This window comes from Danaus plexippus, chromosome 2 (assembly GCF_018135715.1).
Source record: "Danaus plexippus chromosome 2, MEX_DaPlex, whole genome shotgun sequence".
Lineage (NCBI taxonomy): Eukaryota > Metazoa > Arthropoda > Insecta > Lepidoptera > Nymphalidae > Danaus > Danaus plexippus.
Genome location: NC_083537.1, coordinates 8,832,677 through 8,853,398, shown reverse-complemented (window position 1 = coordinate 8,853,398; position 20,722 = coordinate 8,832,677). Strand labels below are relative to the sequence as shown.

At 33.1% G+C, this 20,722-nt stretch overlaps 1 protein-coding gene across 1 annotated transcript in view; it reads right to left on the bottom strand.

The window, feature by feature from the left end:
• LOC116779540 (zinc finger protein ush) overlaps positions 1–20,722 on the bottom strand; it is a 99,521-nt gene that overhangs the window by 65,151 nt on the left and 13,648 nt on the right. The window lies entirely within an intron of this gene.

Below are 20,722 nucleotides of genomic sequence, written 5' to 3'. Positions count from 1 at the left end.
TCGTGATGGTTTGAAAAGACTTCGTTAAAAAATGTTTACCTATAACGATTGAAATAGAGGCGAGTTTAACTTATTTAATTTTTAATAACTTAATTAGATGTAAAAATACACATTATTCAGAAATTAATTTACTAAATATTTTAGTAAGCATAATTCAGAATACAGTTCTGTCAAAGATATTAAATACATCTAGGTTTGAACAATATTTTTTTTTTAATTGTTCAATGTAGAAATAACTCAATACATTAATAGCTCTAGTTGCTATGAGATGAAAGATCGTTGTAGCCTCATGAGAAAGAAATTATTATCTCCATTGACTTTAAAATACAATTGACCCTTGATTTTGAGTTAAAAATAAACTAAATATCGTATTGCATTAAAATAGACCAAAAAAAAATAAAATAAAGTCACTAAGCCCAGAAAAGTAATAATTCTACATGTCACAAATATTTTATAAGCACCGAAGTAAGAAAATGTTCTATGGAACGCTGGATGTAGGGTGATAAGCTGATAAGGTGCCGCCCGCCCAGCCACATCTGATAACGTTATCAACCGCCTAAGGATCTCGCTAGGGTTCCCGCGCACCAATTATTCCTTGAGTCAGTAACGCGTTACGTAATAATATGTTTATTTCTGTTGTGTTTATTATTTTTTGTTATCAAGATCCTTCGAAAACTGGCAGTTAAAATACTTGAACAAAAAAAATCCTAATTGTTGAAGAACGATTAAAAAACAAACATACACATATATTTTGATATATTTTTCAAATAATTTATAAAATACAAATGTTTTCTTAATTAAGATTTACATTTCAGTTATCTAAGTCAAATATGAAAACAGTGGATTCCGTCAAACAGATGAGATAACGTGAAGTTTTGGTGTCTGGGCCCCCTCCTCTCCCACTCAACCCCACAACCCCAAACCCCGACTCCGCGACCCCCTAAGCAACCCCCACACACACCCCCCATTTGTAATTTAGCCTGTGAATACATTGTTATTGTCCTTAGTAACATTTTACAATATGGGCACGTAATCAGTTCGACGTCTGTGAACGTACTGTTAATAACGTGAGTTACGCGACGCAGTCACATATTCAGTTAATGTATTAACCATACATATAACTCTACTTTTAAAATTTCTGATAATATTTATGTTTGAAGTTTTTTAAACGACACTTTTTGAACATACTAGTTCTGCTTGTACAGATTTTTATTTAATATTAAGTGACGGTAACTTTTATGAATTAAAAATATCACATCATAGCTCAGGCGAAGGAATGGTCTTGGACCCGCAGCAATTAATTTTAAACTATTAAATGTTTTTGCATTCAGTTCCCAGATTAGTTATGTACGTGGAAAAACTGTATCACTCAAATTTTCCGCTGCATAACATTGCAAAGCACGCCATTAATACAAGGAAAAATGTTTCATAGTTGAAAAATAGTTGAAAATTGCTTACGAGAACGTCAAGAGAGCTGATAGCCTACTTACCTGCAAGAAAAAAAACGGTGAAATTAAATAACATTAAAATATCATTACCCGCTAGGTGTCACGACCCCCAATGACTGCATTTGACCTATAAAGCATGGTCGCAAGTCATAAGAGGATCGCCCACTACATAAGAAAAACGTTTGTTAAGAAAAAACTACAACTATGTTAAAATATGTTTATCATCAAGAGACATAAAAAAAGGCTGTTGGTACTTCAAGTAAAGCGGTGAGCAATAAGAATAGCGTGATCAGGGGCGGTGAAAGAAAGTTGGGAGGGAGAGAGAGAGGGATATGAGGAAAAGTGCGAACACACAATATCCTTCTCTCACTGTTAAACATATCAATTTACCCATGAAAATCCTTAATAAAATAAGTATAGATTAACCAAAGAAAATTTACTTCAGACGTCCTGTTTAAAGAATACGTAATCTTTTTCTGTTATGTCACTTATTTTTGAATAAAAGAAAATATAAAGAAAATTTTAAAAGGGAATCAAAAATGTTTTTAACCAATATGTAAATATTATGTTTAATATCCGACCGCCCATGACTTGGACCACACACGATCACATTAGTATATTAGCCACGTATGTTATTTGTTGAAAAAATCTGCAGTAATATGCAAATCAGATGTTATCTTGATGTGGAGCCGCGGACACGCGCCGGCCCAGCCTGCTTTATAGGACGAAGTACCTCTATACTATAATGGACACTTGTAACTAGATCGATATTGATATTAACGATACGAAATACGGTATAAGGATGTTAACTATTGCCAGAAAACAGATAGATTTTAATATTCTGCTGTATATTATCTTCTAATTCAATGTCACGAGCGCCCTCAGATATTATTATTTGAATATTTTCGACGTATTTGTTGTTATAAATGGTTAAGTGTTTCTTAAAACGAAATGACGTAAATAATATTGAACACAGCACACAAGTTAGCACGGAATGTTTTAAGGTGCATTCTTTCAACAACGGCTGCAGTACTTACAGCGATAGGTAGGGTTGCTGTTTCCAATAAAATAGCATATAATATTAAATTAGATTTAATACTATTAATATAGACGGCAACTCGATTTCATCATCCCTACTGTTGATAGTGCAATAAATAAATAAGCATTTTATTTTTAAATAATTTTCAACAATGTAGATTCTTACAGTCTTGGAACAATATTCAAATGGATTCATTAGAAACACGGCAGTTAGCGTGCTTGTAAATGTGTATGATTTCTATATGAGATGAGATGTTAAGAAAATAAAATATCATAGTGTTCAGAAGGAGATATCCCGTATATTATAAGTAAACAGGACTGCGGCGTCATATTGTATAGATGGAGGTGACCAGGGGCTGCCGACAAAGGGCTCGCTGAAAGGGTTCGCGCCGTCCCTGGTTATCGGCCGACGCCAAATTCTTATCTCACTCAGTTTTCACGTTTTTCACCGATCTGAACACACACGACATCAACTTCCACGTTTTCCAGTTTTGATTTCACTCTATACGTAAACGACTATTAAATAGATGTTAATACGAAATATATACAGTTTATATTATAAGGTATAATTTCTATAATAATTCTGATTAATCGCTCTGGGAACAGATCAGTTTAACTATGATGATATTGGGATAATTATTTTAAATAAACAAAAGAAAATGTAGCTGACGACATAAAAAACACTATAACCTTATTATATACATAGTTCCTACAACAGTTAAAAAAATCTCACATTTTATTAGAAAGTGTAAAATCGAGAAGAATTGTAGTAGGGGATGTACTAGTCTGAGACACAGATACGAATGTTGAACTTTATATTTAAGATATATCACATTATATGCAGATATTAAAAAGACATATAAAAGAAAAAAATATATGTAAGGCAACTTTGAAGCAAACATTAACAGAAATAATAACAAAAGCAGCTGGTCTGTGAGTGTTTTACAATTTAAGACACAGTTAAACTATCATTATGAACCCGGTTTTATATAACCGGACACTCACTACGAAAATAAATCATCTTTAGTATTATAATATATTTATAAAGTTTTTCAATCATTTATAATCAATTAATAATCATTTATAATCAATTAAAAATTGATTGAAATTTTCAATTTAACCGTACGTAATATTTTCATAACACTGCCTTATTTAAGTCGTCACGCCATATTACACGAACGCTTATTTAAAATGTTAGAACTCATTTAACAGGCTTCGAGATATTAGCAATACGATGTTGCTCAGATTGTAGTTCTATAATTAATAATAATGTTAAGTACCTATCCATTAAAAATGAATGTTTATCAATGTTCCTATGTGAACTGTAGTGGTTGTGTACATTGTATGAGATGTTAGTGATTCTTTAAAACGGGGAATACTTGCGGTAGAGTTTTGAAACACATCGTGTGAAATCATACGAAATATATTCAATCTGCGAGAGGACGATAACGCCGCCCTCGCTTTAAGCTACAATTTTTGACCCATGTGTGGCACAGAGCAATTTCACGACAAACTTTCGCTGGAATAATGTTTATAAAACATCGTATATAAAATAAGCATAACATCAAAAATACTCATATATATTTTGTTAATATATAACATATGTATTGGTATTCACTGTTTATGTTACAAAGGATTCCGAAATATGAATGTTTGGTTATGTTAATTAATAAAAAAATATAATGTTTAGTTTAATATAATCTCAGTAATTCGATGTGTGAATGTAATCTAGACGTGTGTATATAAACACTTAGTGTAAACCGAGCGCTGGTGAACCCTAGATCGTGATAATAAAATTATTATTATTCGTAGTATCAGAGCCGCCACCCGTGATCGTATCTCGCTATCTCGCCGCGCCAAGCGTCGCTTCACCCCCTTCGGTGAGCTGGAGGGATGTACACCAACATATCGATACTTACATTACATTGACAATATATTGCAGATGATAGATGGATGCATAACAACACGTAACCCCCAAACTAAAAGTATTACAGTATTGTTATCGATATATTAAAAAAACCAATTATTGCTTTCGCTTTATCTAATACGACTTCCGTTTTGAATAATCAAAAATGGCTTCTAAGATATCTATTAGAACGCTTTAAGCTATTGATAAATATTAAATTATAATTTATGCTACTCGCAATACACGTTTTAGATATCGCCGGCTATCGGTACTCGTACGATGCAACGCGACTGTCAAATTTAATGATTAGAGAAGTCAGCAAGGAGAGAGACAATTCTATCGATATCCGCGTCCCGTCACTAGGGGTGTAACCTGACTTACTCCGGATAAGAATAAATACAGTGGCGTTCGCCGGAATGCTCTAATACATCCTTATCGCCGTCCGCACACACTCACACTCCATCACTACTCATTACTGAGGATCTCAGGAGGTTTGCAAACATTTATCAAATGGATTTTTTTAAAGAAACATCCTCTAGGAGAAGTTTGATTTTAAAACTGATTGTATTACGTTCCTCTTATAGATATTTGTTTGTCTCAGATCTGAAACGGACCCATTGTAACTTAAACGACGAAATTAAATTACATAGAACGAGATAATGTATTATAGTGTTTTATTTCGAAAAGCATTGAACTAGTTAGGCCACGCTTGTTAGTGTTGCGAACATGGCGGCCATTAAAATACCACCAATATGGAGGCATTATCTCCGTTTTGCTTCCGATACCACACAGAGGCGATAACCTTGTTTTTATGTTAACTTACATTACAAAGTAGTGTGACGAACGACCTTACAGATACATATATCGATGTTGCCATTGTCGTACTCGATAAAAATTCAGAATATTTTTCACATTCAGCTCGTCTGTAAACATAACGAACTCACTGTCCAGCGAGACTGCGGGACGTCGCTAAAATGAATATTTCCATTTATAAAATAACGACCAGTTCCTATTCACAATTTAAAATACGTGAATTTTGAGTTTTGTTGCATAGGAAATAAAATGTCTCCACTTGAATGTACGAGCAAGTTGTTTAGCAGTCGCGATGCGAACGTAATTATTCTCGGATCTCGTGTGCGTTTCGTATAACGCTTTCATGAACTCCACTGTCACTGTTAATAACGTCAGCGTGTTATCTGGTTCTCGACAATCGGAGCGGTTAATTCTCAAATTGAAGAACCATGTTAGTAGACGTCGTCACTCGTCACTACCGTCTGTGACGGACGAGTTGATTGTGGACGTATGTATGTCATTTTGTAGCGATAGATCCTTGTTGAAGTGTATGTTCTTCACGTGTCGCTGGTCAAGTGAAAATATTCTATGTCACTTATATACATACAAAACGTGAGTATATTGACCTGCGATTCTATATTCCTTATAATATCCAACCACTGACGTAAATATTGATTCCGAATGTCCTTTCTCCTGTCTATAAAAACAAAATTAACTATAATTTTATTTATCATCCATATATGTTTACCGAATTCATTAAAAATAGATTATTGATGTTCATACAATATATACAAACACACGGACAGGCGTGTACAAATAATGTAACTAACTGAAAAATTATATACAACATGCTAAGTAATATTAGTATGTGCTGATAATGAATTGTACGCGTGACGAGGGGAGACATTTTTGTATAGGAATTAATTAAAAAAGATGATATCGAACGTGCCTGGTCCCAGTGATAACAGGGCGGGTGATAACGGCTGTAGCCTTGTGAATAACAAGACATTCGTTACCACTTTACTTCTATTAACTTAACAATCGACTGAACTGTAAGATATTAAACAATTCCAAAAACATTCCCAATACTTGCTAGGTATATATAACTTAGTTTCATTGTGAAATCAACTTAATATTATTTCATCTTAATGCTTTACTTAATCCAATACGACTTATTGAAATTTAGAGTAGAAGTATCTTCAACAACTATCAAGAACAAAGCGCGCAACAAAAAAAAATATTTTCCTAAGTGGCGTCTTAAATAAATCTTATAGCAATTAGTTCGTAAAAATAAGCATTTTACGTTTTACAAAATCAAGTAAACCTGACGTTTTAAAGGATTGAGACAATCGATCTTAAAATCAGCGAGATCAAAACCAACAGAGGGACGGTGAGAGTTTATGATTGATAATGTTTATATTACTAACACTCCCACAGGAAGAGAAGGGACCGCGGACTGTGAGGTCGGACACGGGACAGGACGCGTTCAGGAACAGGGACCTTCATACGTAAGGAATTGTAACGATAACGAAGATAAATATTAAACATTAATACACAACTATAATGTGAAATAGAATAGCTTAGCAGAGACTTGATAGAACCTCCTTACACAACATAGTCACGCGATACTTCATCAACAAAACGAAATATTAATTCGTTGGAATTAATGTTATTATACAAAATGATTTATTTTTATAAAAGGATTTAATTACACAAAGATCTGAGCTTAATTTGGTGAATTACAAGGTGATTCCCGTCAGAGGGCGCCCGAAAGCGGCAGTTTCCGGCGCAACAGGCGATTGGGGCGCACCGAATGAAATACAATCTAAAATTTATTGCAATAAGGTATATATTTATGTAAAATTCTATTAAATTAATTTCCTTTTAAGGGGAAAGAGACTTTATGATGTTTAAATAAGGCTGTGCATTGTTTGTATTTATGTCACGGATAGTTTTTTGTTACAATCGATTTCAGAATGTCGATAATTGAGGTTAGCCATTTATAAATTAGCACTGTTAACTCAACGATTTTTAAGTATATGTATAACAAATTTTCGATACACTTGTAGTCTCAATATTTTTTATTATCTGTGCACAACAAATCAAAATTATCTTTTGTCTGCCATCGAAAAAAACTCACGCCTTATAGTTGGGACACTAAATGTCACTGAATACATTAGTATTGGTACTAGTACATTAGTGAAACATTAAACTAACATTATATAAACTAGAATATAATATTAGATTTTGTATTTATAATTGTTTTATTATGACTGCGACTCGGATTAAGAGGGCGCGAGTCCTTATCCTCTTCACGGCCAATTAAACACCGTCGTAATGAAAACGAAACATCTCCTTTCAGGTGGATGCCCTTATCTCAATCGACACTAACTTCACTCGTAATACACTTATAATGTATTTTCACTTCAAGAACGTCACTTAAAGATAAAACGTCAGCTGTTATCGATGATTTCGTACAACACTCGCATAGTGTTGTACAGATTATGAAAGCTTTGCTATCGAGTCCGGTGATTTTAAAAACATCGTGATAAAAACGTCACGCGCCATTTGGCAGGTTTGATCTGAACATCTTGCGCTATGAGGCGGCAACATATTGCTATAAGGGGGATAATATTAAGAAGATTTAATTACAAATACATTGATTAATAAATGAAATCTACTGAACATTTTGGTTGCTGTTATATGACGTGCACAGTGAACTTGTTGTAGATATAATTTTATATTAAGAAGGCCTTATACTTAATTCCGCACTCTTATAGCTATGAACACAGCCAATCGGCCGTCAAGCGTCCGATAACGTCACTCCCTGTGATCAATCTACCCTACTCACTGTAATCTTATATAGAATATTTCCTACAGGTGCGATAGAACCCATAAATCTATCCGATGTTAGTATTTTTATTATATTCAACTTGTGTTATTTTTCGCATTCACAATACGCGTGGGTTTCAGTACCCAGCGACTGTAGCACGTCTGTTTTGAACTTTTTTTGACTCGTATCCAAAGAGGCAAATTTGTAAAAAATATATACCGATATGATAGTGATAGTGTTTATACTTATATGAAAAAACTATTAACGAGCTATTATTAAAGTGATGGTGAAAATAAATTCACTTGTACATAACAAACGAGGAACAATCGTTAAAAAATTAATCTCAATCGACGGACAGACAATAAATATGTAGTATCCATAGACTATGAAGTTCTAAAATCACTTACCCGCCGAACGCTATCTGTGACCGGGCAATTACCCCGATGTTGATCTGTAAGTTGGTGATGTGCCGGGGCCGGGTGGTATCTATTCCACACCATTTACCCGATACAGTCAACCACTCGTGTGAAGCGCTAATTGGAACAGGTGACTTAACAATTAGGCACGCCTACGTGTTTCGATGTACTGTTTATTCGTACAGCAAAGAAAACGATGAGAAAGAGAGAAAAATACTACATTCTATTTTTTAACCGTAGAATAAATTAGTACAATTTTAGTGATTTAGTAAATTATTTAAACCTTATCTGATAACTATACAGGAGTTAAATATGTTCTGTTTAAATTATTAATACAATATTAATTCCCTTATTGATACATTAATAAATTTTTAAATTACCTACCATTTAGCCGTGATGAAATAAAAAATCAAATATCGCTACAAACAACAAAACTAAGAGAATTTTACACGAAATATTTTTGTATGAAAATTCAATTAAGAAAAACTCGAGTAGCTGAATACTAATTAAGTATCAATAATGAGAAGAAAGATAATAACTAAAACGAACAGATAATATACACCTTTCATAGAACTCAAATAAAAGAGGTTTAATATCAACACAAGGACGTTTTATATGCGCGTCACTTAATTAAATGTATTCTTGAAAAAAACATCGTATACATCATTGTTATATAATTTAGGAGGTATTTTTTAAACGACTTCTAAAAAGGAGGTTGTCAATTCGACTATATTTTTCTTTTATGTTTGTTTCATCGGCTCTTCAATAATTTTTTTTTTTTTTTGACACATGATTATAAAAAATATTGTCGGCTCACATTGAAGTCGCTGTTATTCAAATCTATCGACTTTTAATAACTCATTAACATATGAATCAGACCAGCGAGTAATCTATACAGACATCAATTAATTCATAATGAAATGTTACTAACACCCAACGGGATCGACTTTCCAACAAAAAAGTCTTGTTAATAGATATTATTTATGCTAATCCGTAATATAGACTATTCGTTATGAAGTGTATTGAGTTTTGGGTGCGAGGGTGCGCGTTAAAATGACTCCTATCGACACCGGCCAGGTTTTAGTTTCGCGTGTCTAATGTTACATGAAAGTTCATAAACGCCATTAATATTTATCTCAACACGTGTTGGTGATAATCGTTCACGCATTCTGAACACTGTGTGATCTGTGTGATTGACGGATTATATCGAAAAATGCAAATTATCAGATCAGAAACGCCGCGACAAGGATTTTTATGACACATATTAAATAGACTTATTGAATTATTAATACATATATATGTATCAGATTCTAGTTACATTACAACGAATAATATAAAGGAATTAATTGATAAATTCTATACCACACTAAGGAGTTCCCAACAGATCTGTCAAATCAGTTTATTCACTTTGATATCTTTTTTTTATAATTCGTTTATTAAAATGGATAAAAATAATTTCATTACCGTTTATTAATAGTTTAGAACTGACATAATATTATTATTACATTATTTTGTTTATCGTAGTTGCGAATACTGGATAAGGTTGTTTTACAAATATAACTGATAGGGGGTTGACGGTGGCGTGCCTTATCAGTTCCGAGCCACGCAACCAATATGTGATACCGGTTCTGTGATAACAGCAACCTGTGACGGAGACGTTGCGATGACATTTCACACAACCGACAACAAGAAGAAAACTATTACGTCATTGTGCTTAGTTTGTTTATATTACAGGACAGTTGTATTTGTAGCTACAGCGAAGGTTGCCTCCAAATATTAATATGGCCTTCATAGGGACTATCTTTATGGAATAAATATTATACACTATACAAAAATATAAGAAATCACTAAGTTATATCGCTCTTATTATATAAATTAAATCAAACAAAATAGCTCATAAAGCGGTTAATTAAAATCAATATTATGACAATATATTTATCGTATATAAACAAAAAACATATTGTTTACAAGTGTGTCACAGGTACACTTACAGGTACTGTAACAATATTTGTCGCTATCTCGATAACAAAGGCGATCTGACACCTCCGCCCTTATATTTATTGCAAATTATAAGCCGCTATCATCCCATCTCAGCTCTCGATAATGGACTTTACACGGACGACATGTTTATGTGGATAAGACATTTCATTATATATTTTAAAATTCTCGTTTCCAAAAACATTCGGTTTTTACTTTACAGGCAACTTCAATGAGATGTTTGCATATGACGATTGCTAACAATTGATAATTTACCTCTAAATACATTACTAACAGAAGAAATAAACTATACTTCTGACACAGAGATTGTAGGATATCTAGAAGAATTTAATGACTTCTAAATCAGATATGTCCCCATATGTACGAGTGTCATGTTCGTATCCACACTAGTTCCAACTCTCCCAGATATTGACAGAGCCGGTATAACATTGATAGGAGTGATATATACTCCATTACACTTATTCCCGCCCGTGACCGATCCGAGCCGATATTAAAATTTCGAGCCGATTTAAATCGACCGAGCATTAGTCCTCGGACCATTAACACGCCATCTTTATTTCACTTAAATCTCAACGTGTCGGAATCCTTTGTTTGTTTTGAGGTCTCCTAACTTTTGATTTAATTTAATATAAATATATTTATGTTACTACAATATTGTTTATACTTGTGCAGGTCGCATATTGTTTGAGTTGTCACTTTATATCGTACGGTCGTGTGGTCGTGTCGTGTCCACGTCGTCTCAGTGACGGACCGATCACGTCACGTTATCGTCTGTGTCACATTGTTTGATATCGAGACGTGCACTTTCATTTGATACTCAGTCTCAGCCTCAGGGTTGTCACAGCTCGGGGTGTATATCTAGTTGCTATGCTATCTTTTTAACGATATCATTTTTAAATAATTAAACGAATAATTTTATATTATTTAAATTTTTTAAGCTTAGCTAATAATGAAATATAAATTCTATGTACATATATAGAATGTTAACTTTTAATTTCATCGTTATATCTAGTCTGGTTCGACTCATTATCAAGTGATAACCCCGAGTTAGACTGAACCTGAGCTGTTTTCTCGTCCGCCTCATCTGCAGCTCATCTCGTCGCCAACCCTGAGATACTTATAGGCGATAGTGCATTGTCCTGATAAACTTGTTATTTGCTGATAAAGTGAAAGTCGTTATCAGTATTTGTAAACACCCTCATTAATTGGCGGGGTGACCGCATATCACTGGCGGGAGCTTTCTTTTTAGCTATTATGACTACTGCGATATCTTTTGTTGCTTTTTAATTATCTAAATATATATTTATGTTATTGATATGCGACCTAGGCTTACATAATGTAACTAGGTGCAATTTTTTATTAGAAACGCTTCTTTTCTACATTACAAACTGTTTTTTTTTTTATACATTGATTACATAAAAGGTTAGTTTAAACCTCAGTCACGTGTTTCATTTCCGAAACAAATTGTTTACGGTACTTTGCATCTGAGATAGACTTTTATCATTTAAGATAAATATTTAATAAACCCTTCATACTTAATCAACTGAAACAAAGACCCATAATATACGATAAAACTATATATTAGTATGTAAGGGTAACAAGATTATTGAGTATATTTATGACAAAGATAAAAATGAACTTTGATTTCATTAACGAAACAAAATCCAATACAATAGCAATGAAAGCAAACATAAGAGATTTTCTGAATTTTTAACCAGCAAAAAGTAAAAATAACATCCGCATTTCGAATCAATAAGCAGTTTGTAAAGAGCGCCACACACGGATATAGCAACTTTTTAATCTGCACAGACAATGCAAATGGCGCATTATGCGAGTTGAAAGTTTAAACAATGGTTAAGCCGGTTTAAATAGACCAAGTGGGTATCTCAGCCATTCAGAGCGAAGCAACGAAGTTTTATTCCATACTCAATAAAAAAATATGTTCTAAAACTAAAATAATAACAAATGGCTGTATAGTGTGGACTGTGGACACTTAATATTATAAGTTCGGGTTTGAGATTCCAAATGACAAGTAGCTTACCGCCAGCGCCACAGATACAATACCGCTCACTTACCTGTAAAAAAAATAACATTACGTCATATCGTGAATAAAGCCAAATAATAATTCCTGCTTTAATATATATATTTTTAAAAAAATATACATAAATTATTACAAATTAAAACAGTAACGCTTAATCGCGTGACATTAGCAGTAATGCAGACATTAAGGGAGAAATTATTTTGTTTCTAGACATTCATTCAATTAGCTTAATTAAATTTTTTTCGCGATGCAGAAATTTTCCTTTCAAATTGTGAAAACGAGAAACATTAAGGATATTTACGAGACTGTGTCATTAGTCGATATTTTCATACAAAAAAAAAACAATAATTTTAACATTAATTTTAATTATAATTTATATTATATCTAAAGTATATTAACTTTATGTAGACACTCATATTTTTTTAACAAAATGGCGTCGTAACTTATAATGTTCATGATATGCCAACTTGTTATGGCTGATGAAGATGGGATTACCAAAACAGCAATTATCGACATCGACGTCCTTAAAATATCAATGTATAATATAAACGTTGCTTATTTTTAACATTAATACGACTCGTATCCCCAGTGTTACTCTATCATCAACCATTTTTTGACATCAGAGAACTACTTAAAATTCGCGATGACGTTTCCCGCGCGCTTTGTAAACATGGCGTCGCTTCCGGTAAGGTCACAGCGGAAATTCGATGCCCGTCTTCTGAAGGGCTACCAGATTATATACGATGCGAAAACAACAACTCTCTGATATAATGATGAATTGAAATAGCGTAAGCCGGTTTTGTATTAATGTAAAATTTTGTCATTTTATTTTGTTTTTAATATCTGTTTACACTAATGATACTCATTCAACACTGACAAAGGAATAGTAATTGCTTAATTTTGTATTCTTACAAATGTACATTTTTTTTTATATCTGGCAAGTAATGCCATACGATCAATTATTTAACGTCACCAAATGTTAATGAGAACTATTTTTCTTAACAAAAATAAAGGCATTTATTCCATAACATTAACTAAACAGTAAAAAGAAATATTATAATTCGTTCAAGAAACGAAAACGTTGACATTGGCAGAGTACTCCACAATTTCCGTGTGAATTAAATTAAAGCATTAAAAAAACGAATCATTTTTTTTTTATACAAGACTCCATACTGGGATAAACTCAAAAGTAAATCCGGATTATTAGTTTAAAAAATTATAACAATGACAGCAGACAAGTGAGACGTAATGACCACAATAATGATACAAGTAAATACCCGTCCCCTGTACTGTACAATGCCTCGGTGTTTTTAAATTAAACGATATTTTTAATATAATCGAACATAGCGCCGTCCGTCAATCGAGAGACCGCGGAGTGAAAAATGAAAGATTCTGAGTAAATCTGTAATTTATATGCGTTGTCGCGAGCCCCCGCCCGGGGTCGGGAGTGACGCCCCATTACGATGTTTTTAATTTTTATTTCTTTATTTGCTACGAATGAGACCAGTTCAGAACATTGTCAATTATTTTCTATCAGTTTTCATCAATTATAAAATATTGTCCGTTGAAAAAAATCAAAATATTTTAAGACGTTATTGAACGGATAAAAAAAAACAAAGACATGGTTGACAAAATTTAATAATAAAGTAATATGTGTTTCATATCAATGTATATATATTATGAATCAGTGGCAGCCCTCGTCGTTTTCTAATTTATTTCTTAATACCGTCGCCTAATGTTGGTGTCAAGATAATTTGTTTGTTGAAAGAATCGAAGGCTTCCGTCGATAAGTGTCGGGACAATTACCGTCAATCCTCCATAAAAAAGCGGGAGTTTATGAGAAAATGTGTTTTGAAATTAACTGTTAGTTTAATAGATTTATATATTTATGTTATAATGAGGGGTTAAATGAAAAATACTTTTAATTCCTACTGCTGTTTTAAGGTTAAATATAGAAATATAGCCTTTGATGTAAAGATTTGAACTTGTATTGGTTAAATGTTTATGAGTTCACGCTCCTCTACTATATTATAAGCATTGTGATGTATGCTTCTAGAAACGTCTCAAGTAATTCGATATATTTTTCCTCATTAGCAAAATCTTATTAAACTCCTCGCACTAATATGTACTCCAATATAAAGAGATCTAAGATTTTCGCGAGTATTCATTTAAATGAAACTAGTATTATTCGGATTTACTACGCGGATTTTATTATTTAAAAACTACATAATCCCGACGTTTCGGTTACTTTGCAGCAACCGTGATCACGGGCAGACGAGGTGTGATCACGGTTGCTGCAAAGTAACCGAAACGTCGGGATTATGTAGTTTTTAAATAATAAAATCCGCGTAGTAAATCTGAATAATACTAGTTTCATTTACTCCAATATAATTTCAGTCGTGATATCTGTAGAAGAAATTTTTTTTATATTTCAAAGTATATATTTCAAAAAAAATTATATGAAAAGATATTTTGTAGTTTGTCCTCCGTTGGTCGGTTTCACCTCGTCTGCCTGTGGTCACGGTTGCTAATAAACGGAACGTTTAAAATGAAATAATGGTTGATCTTAGTATATACGATAAACACAAGTTCAACACAAGTAATACAAAATCATATACATCATGCAAGCTAAATTCAAATAAGGATAAGTGAAATACATTGCTTAATACTGTCACATATAAAAAGCTAAGCGATCTTCACACTGGCGGTATTTAGTTGACAAAAACGAGCAATTGTTAGGATCGTGGGCGCATGTAGCGAGTGAGGTCCGACTTGAATGATTCTAGTGGTTCATAGAGGCGGGGCGGTCACACCTCTGGTGACGTCACCACCGGCTCTACCTTGGACGGCGACCATATTGCAAGCCTTGTTTGCGCATTCGTTAATAAATGTAACATTTAAAAACATACTAGATCATTTTCAAAATGGCCGTCAATGTTTAAAATGATTACGTCAAATTATAGAGCACTTAATTAAATGCTGAATGGATTAAAACCTTTTTGAAATATAACATCTTGTGACATGTCATTTTTTTCCCGCTTCTAATAACTGTCAACTCGTTTTGTATAAATGCTATTCTAGTATTTGATATTCCTTGAGTTTTAATACTATCGTTATATTATGTTAAAAAAATTAAAATTTATACATAGTTACTTCTAAATATTCCACTGTTCGAAGTAAAATATAAAAAAATGTAACCTACACAGAAGGTGCAGAGGGACACTAAATACGGAGCGTTTGTCGTATTTTATTCTGTAATGTCCTCGTAGGTTTATGAAAAAAAATCCGAAAACGGTCGGTATGTAGGTAACGACTCAAAATTGTGATGAGGGTCCACCTTTTCTTAGTGTTTACGATACAATAATCATTGCAATTCTACCTTAATAGAGTAGTTACCATAAACGAAATACTTATTAAATACCTATAAAGAAATTAAATATTTGATATTTTTTAATGTATGAACTAATTATATTACACTCTGTACTACATGAGGCACTAGAGGTCAATGACCTGATTTAGTCATTCTTCAAATACCCGTTATTATATTCATATAATAAATATTTTAATGAAAAATGACTGTACTTATAACATCCGTTTCAATTAATCTCTAAAGGAATTTCCAAAAAGCTGTAAACAAAGGTAAAAAAAAAAAACATAAATAAGTGTAAAATAATTCAAAGTCTCTAAAAAATATTACCTTTCTATGGCTTTTTTCATATAAATTTTTAACCCCCGTATAAATCTTTCATAAGCTGAATAACTTAAAACTTTTACCTAAATATTAGAAGTAATGAAAAAATTACATTCCCATCAAAACTTTTTGCAAAATTTTTCATAACTTAATTATAATAAATAAGCGCTACTTTTTAACTTGCAAAGAAAATATGATTTACTCAAAAAGAGGTTTTCCTATTTCGTTGTATTGTCTCTTAAGTATAGTACTATACTTAATAATATGTGAATATTTCTTTGTCTTTTATTAAACAATTTCGTTCGTTTTGTGATAGATAATATTGATGTGAACCATACACTAATTTCCAACTTCGTATAAAAACTAGATACAAAAACTATAATCGCTTCAAACTACGGAATGTTATATGTACATAATTTAAACTAACTTATTTCAAAGTATATATAATTACATTTTATACATCTTTAATAGTTAATATTGTTATCATAATAAAACAAATTTTTATTTGTGAATTTGTTAAACGCATTTTGCATACCGCAATACTTATGATAAAGGATGAATAGGCCGACACTGAGAGCGCGTTCAAAACCCCCGACTTAATTCCCACCTTCCAACAGGTGGAATGACAGACGAGCACTGTCCAGTCGAAATAAAAAAAATATAAAGAAAAAAAATAATTACAATAATACATGATATCAGACGATTCAATCAACCTCAGTAGTTACATTCTTATTATTATATTGTAAGTAAAATAGGAATAAAATATTCCAAAAGTGAACATCATCCGTTTCAAAATCAATAGCGGACAATCACTCACAAACAAGTCGAGGAAAACGTATTCTTGTAATTAAACATTACGGTTAGATTCATTATTATTAAATTCGAACGTTTATAAGGAAACTTGAATGCCCATCGATAAAAGTACTGTTCAAATCATTCTAACAGCGGAGCCGTTAAGGAAATAAAGTCGGTAATGAATGTTGTTATTGGCCAGTTAAAGCTAACCAGGAGATAAACTTGATGTTAAGGAAAATACGGTTGTAATGATAGCGAAACTGAAAACGGCGACCGAATCTAAATATGACATTTATTATTACGTACACATAAACGTCTCTACCAACCGCACCTTACACGTAACTTTCGTATCACGGTCTAATACACGGATAAATATGATCAAATAATTTCAGCTAGCAATGTCACATCATCAGTGTTTCCATCCACCAGCATAGGAGAGCTCCGTCACATCTTGAGTGATCTCGAAATAAAGTACAGGCATCAGCATCGTCCCCGCTGATACATCTGACTTGTTATTTAGTTAACAGATCACCCCATTGTTACTTAGAGAACCACGAAAAAAGCAGGGGCGGGGCTGCTATCGAGAGTTGCATCTCGTGCGATGAAACAAGCTCCTATCGAGATACATGCCTCCAACGGCACGGCACGCCGACGAGCGATTCCCGATCAAATGTACAGCACGATAGAGTTAAAATTTAAACGCACTAGCCGTAAAAGGCTTATTAAAGAAAATTAAATTTGCAGCCACGCGAAATCGACACGAAACCGCAAATGCAGTAGAGCATCGACAGTCAGCGACGTCCCAATATAATCCTTAGTGTTTAAGGAACAGTTCCGACCGCGGCAGCAGGTTCAGGGCGATCTGGTTTCAACTAGCATGCAATGTCTTGGTCGCTTACCACGTTCTGAACATCCCACGGTAATGTTTATATAGCCCAGGATATATAGTTTGGATTGTAGATAAGAGGCGAGCGTATTTTCATTTTATTACCAAATTACCGATGGCCAGATTGCGAGCTGAGAGTCGATTGTAGCGGCCCCTATCAGAAACATTTGCCAACAGGTAATTGTGTTATTTTATTCAGTTCGAAAATTCCTACACTCCCGCGTGAGGCCTGGCCGTCTTGAAATTTAATTTCGATCTTATTTGTTTTATGTGAACAATTTCCGTGCTAAATTCCGTGTTATCTATACAAGAAAAAATATATATGTTAATCAATTAATGAGAAGACGAGGATTGTGAAGGCACATTTATTGTCGTGTCAATAACTCTCAGAGTTCATTTTACCGACGGAAATAGATTCTTAAATAAAATATTAAATATAGTAAAATATTTTTCATGTTTAACACAGGAGTGACTTATTTTATTATAAAATTTTACAATGTAATATTTGATTATCCAACTCATGGTGCCTTTTATCACAATTCCATATAGTTTAGCGATAAATTGAGTAGAAAAAGGAATACAGTTTGCTATTCCCACAGTCTCACCAACATACTTATCAAACGGAACCTTCACAAACGAAGAATGTAATATTCTTGCGTCCACAAACAACATTAAATACACATTATCATAAAATTAAAAACCTCGTTACAATACTATTATGAAACAAGCAAAGCATCAACGGAGCCGGCAATAAATTCAAAATCTATTTGCACTTGCGGGTCACGACTAAAACACACTGAGGAATGAATTGAAATTAATTATAGAAACGCTATCGCCAATCGACACGACGAGACGTACCGTGTTAAATCATAGAAGAGAGCGGAGAATTGTTGAAGCTATCACGGGAAACTCGTGAGGACTTTATTACGGCCCTGCCTTTGTGTATGGTTGAGAAAAATATGAGCCTTAGTTCCACCTTGCGACGAGACAAATATATATATCAAGGGATCCGAAACCTTTCTTTATTATAATTCAGACTAATTCATGTTATTAAAATAATAACTCGCCTTAAAAAAACATTTAATCTTTTCATCCATAGCCTCTAATCAAAGAAGTTACGAAAATTTGGAACATCCAATCTACAAACGCATCTATTTAGTGTAATTTTTTCAAGCGATTATTAATTTTCATAACATATCTATTGCTTTTCATAAGCCATCTTCAAATGAGTGAATAATATCGATGTTATAAAACAAAAGTGTTATCGTATTTAGACAGTTCAGGAGCGATCTAAACGGTTACAATTATAAGTCAAGTGAACATCCCCACAGCGAATCATTTCGTTCTTAGACAACACGCAATAAAATAATATAAAAATCAATTCAATCACAGTCTAATAACCAATCTTATAACATTCGTGTATTGTTAACACCTATCGGTGGAGATGGGCACAGATAAGAACATTTCTAATGACGTTGATTATAAACTGTGATAACACAAAAATGCCCGCCTGTGTTACCTCAAAAAAAAACTATATAATGTACGATTAAAACAACATAAATCTGTGTATCAGAATGTACGATCGGACGTCCATTTGGAGGCTTTGTGATGGGACAGCTTAGAATACTCTAGGGCTATGGTTCCGTACAGAGAATCCTTTAAAAACGCTTAGGAATATAATTTTTATTAGTTGCAATAGATATTATAGTTATTAAATTAGTGTATTTGCATCATTTCGATTCGGTTATTGGAGTATTGTTACGATTCTACATAACCAAAAAAGTAATAATTTTAATTACACTTTGAAGAGAGAAATTATTGAAAAATTTAAATTAACAGAAAAAAAAATATTATATTATTTACGGAACTCTAAAAATGTTTGTGTTGGGCTACTGCTATTGTAAACATACGAAATAAAAGTTATTTATCATTTAAACATTTCAAAAGTGACCTTAAATTATATCTATTAGAGTTCACAATACTTTAGATTCGTACGATAGAGTCCTAATAAAACATTAGTGACGTCCGGCGCGCGCGCACCGTAACCTCGATTATTCGATAATTTACAAGATAAACAAAAAAAAAACGGTTTTGACAACCACAATGGTTACTATGAGGTATTTTGAAACGTTTCGATCAAATGACACGAAATCACTGTGATTCAGGACAATTTAAAACTAGTTTGGACGGATTATATATCGTGTCCTTGCTTAAATGTGAAATATCATATTTGTACAACAAAACCCTTGACATATGTACATATGTGTACTGCAATGATAATATACATTCACTTCCAAGGAACCCATACATTAACATTTAAACGTCATAAAGACGGTTTAACAAGAAGCTCTAGCGGTCCGACGATATTTCACAAATGAAATTAGCGTTGGGTCTATATAAGTGGAGTTTTTGTTTGTGATTTTATCGCCGGGAACAATAGTGCGTGGGAGCTGATTACCGAGAAACATGGAATGTATCGATATGCCCACTAGTTGATAGTTAAGTCACATCGCAGACTTAGCTTTATGTAGCTATTGTTTGGAACCTAGCTTTGTGGAGGAACTAATATCTTATAACTCAGACGACAAATAAGGTAAACAAGTCCTTTATGGATTGCACAAACTTTTCTGATGACGTGATAATACGGGATTCCTGTCGGGAAGAAAACTTGTCAAACCTGAGTATTTAATATATCCTATATACATATATGATTAATCAATTGTAATCACACGTAATTAAAAAAAATATGAAAGACGCCATATTCCGGAAGCTTCAGGATCCAATCTAATATTCCTTTAATTTTCTTTTAAGTATGTCTCTGTCATCGATATTACTATTCTAGAAATATTGCAGATGCTAACGTTTGTAAGGATGTGTG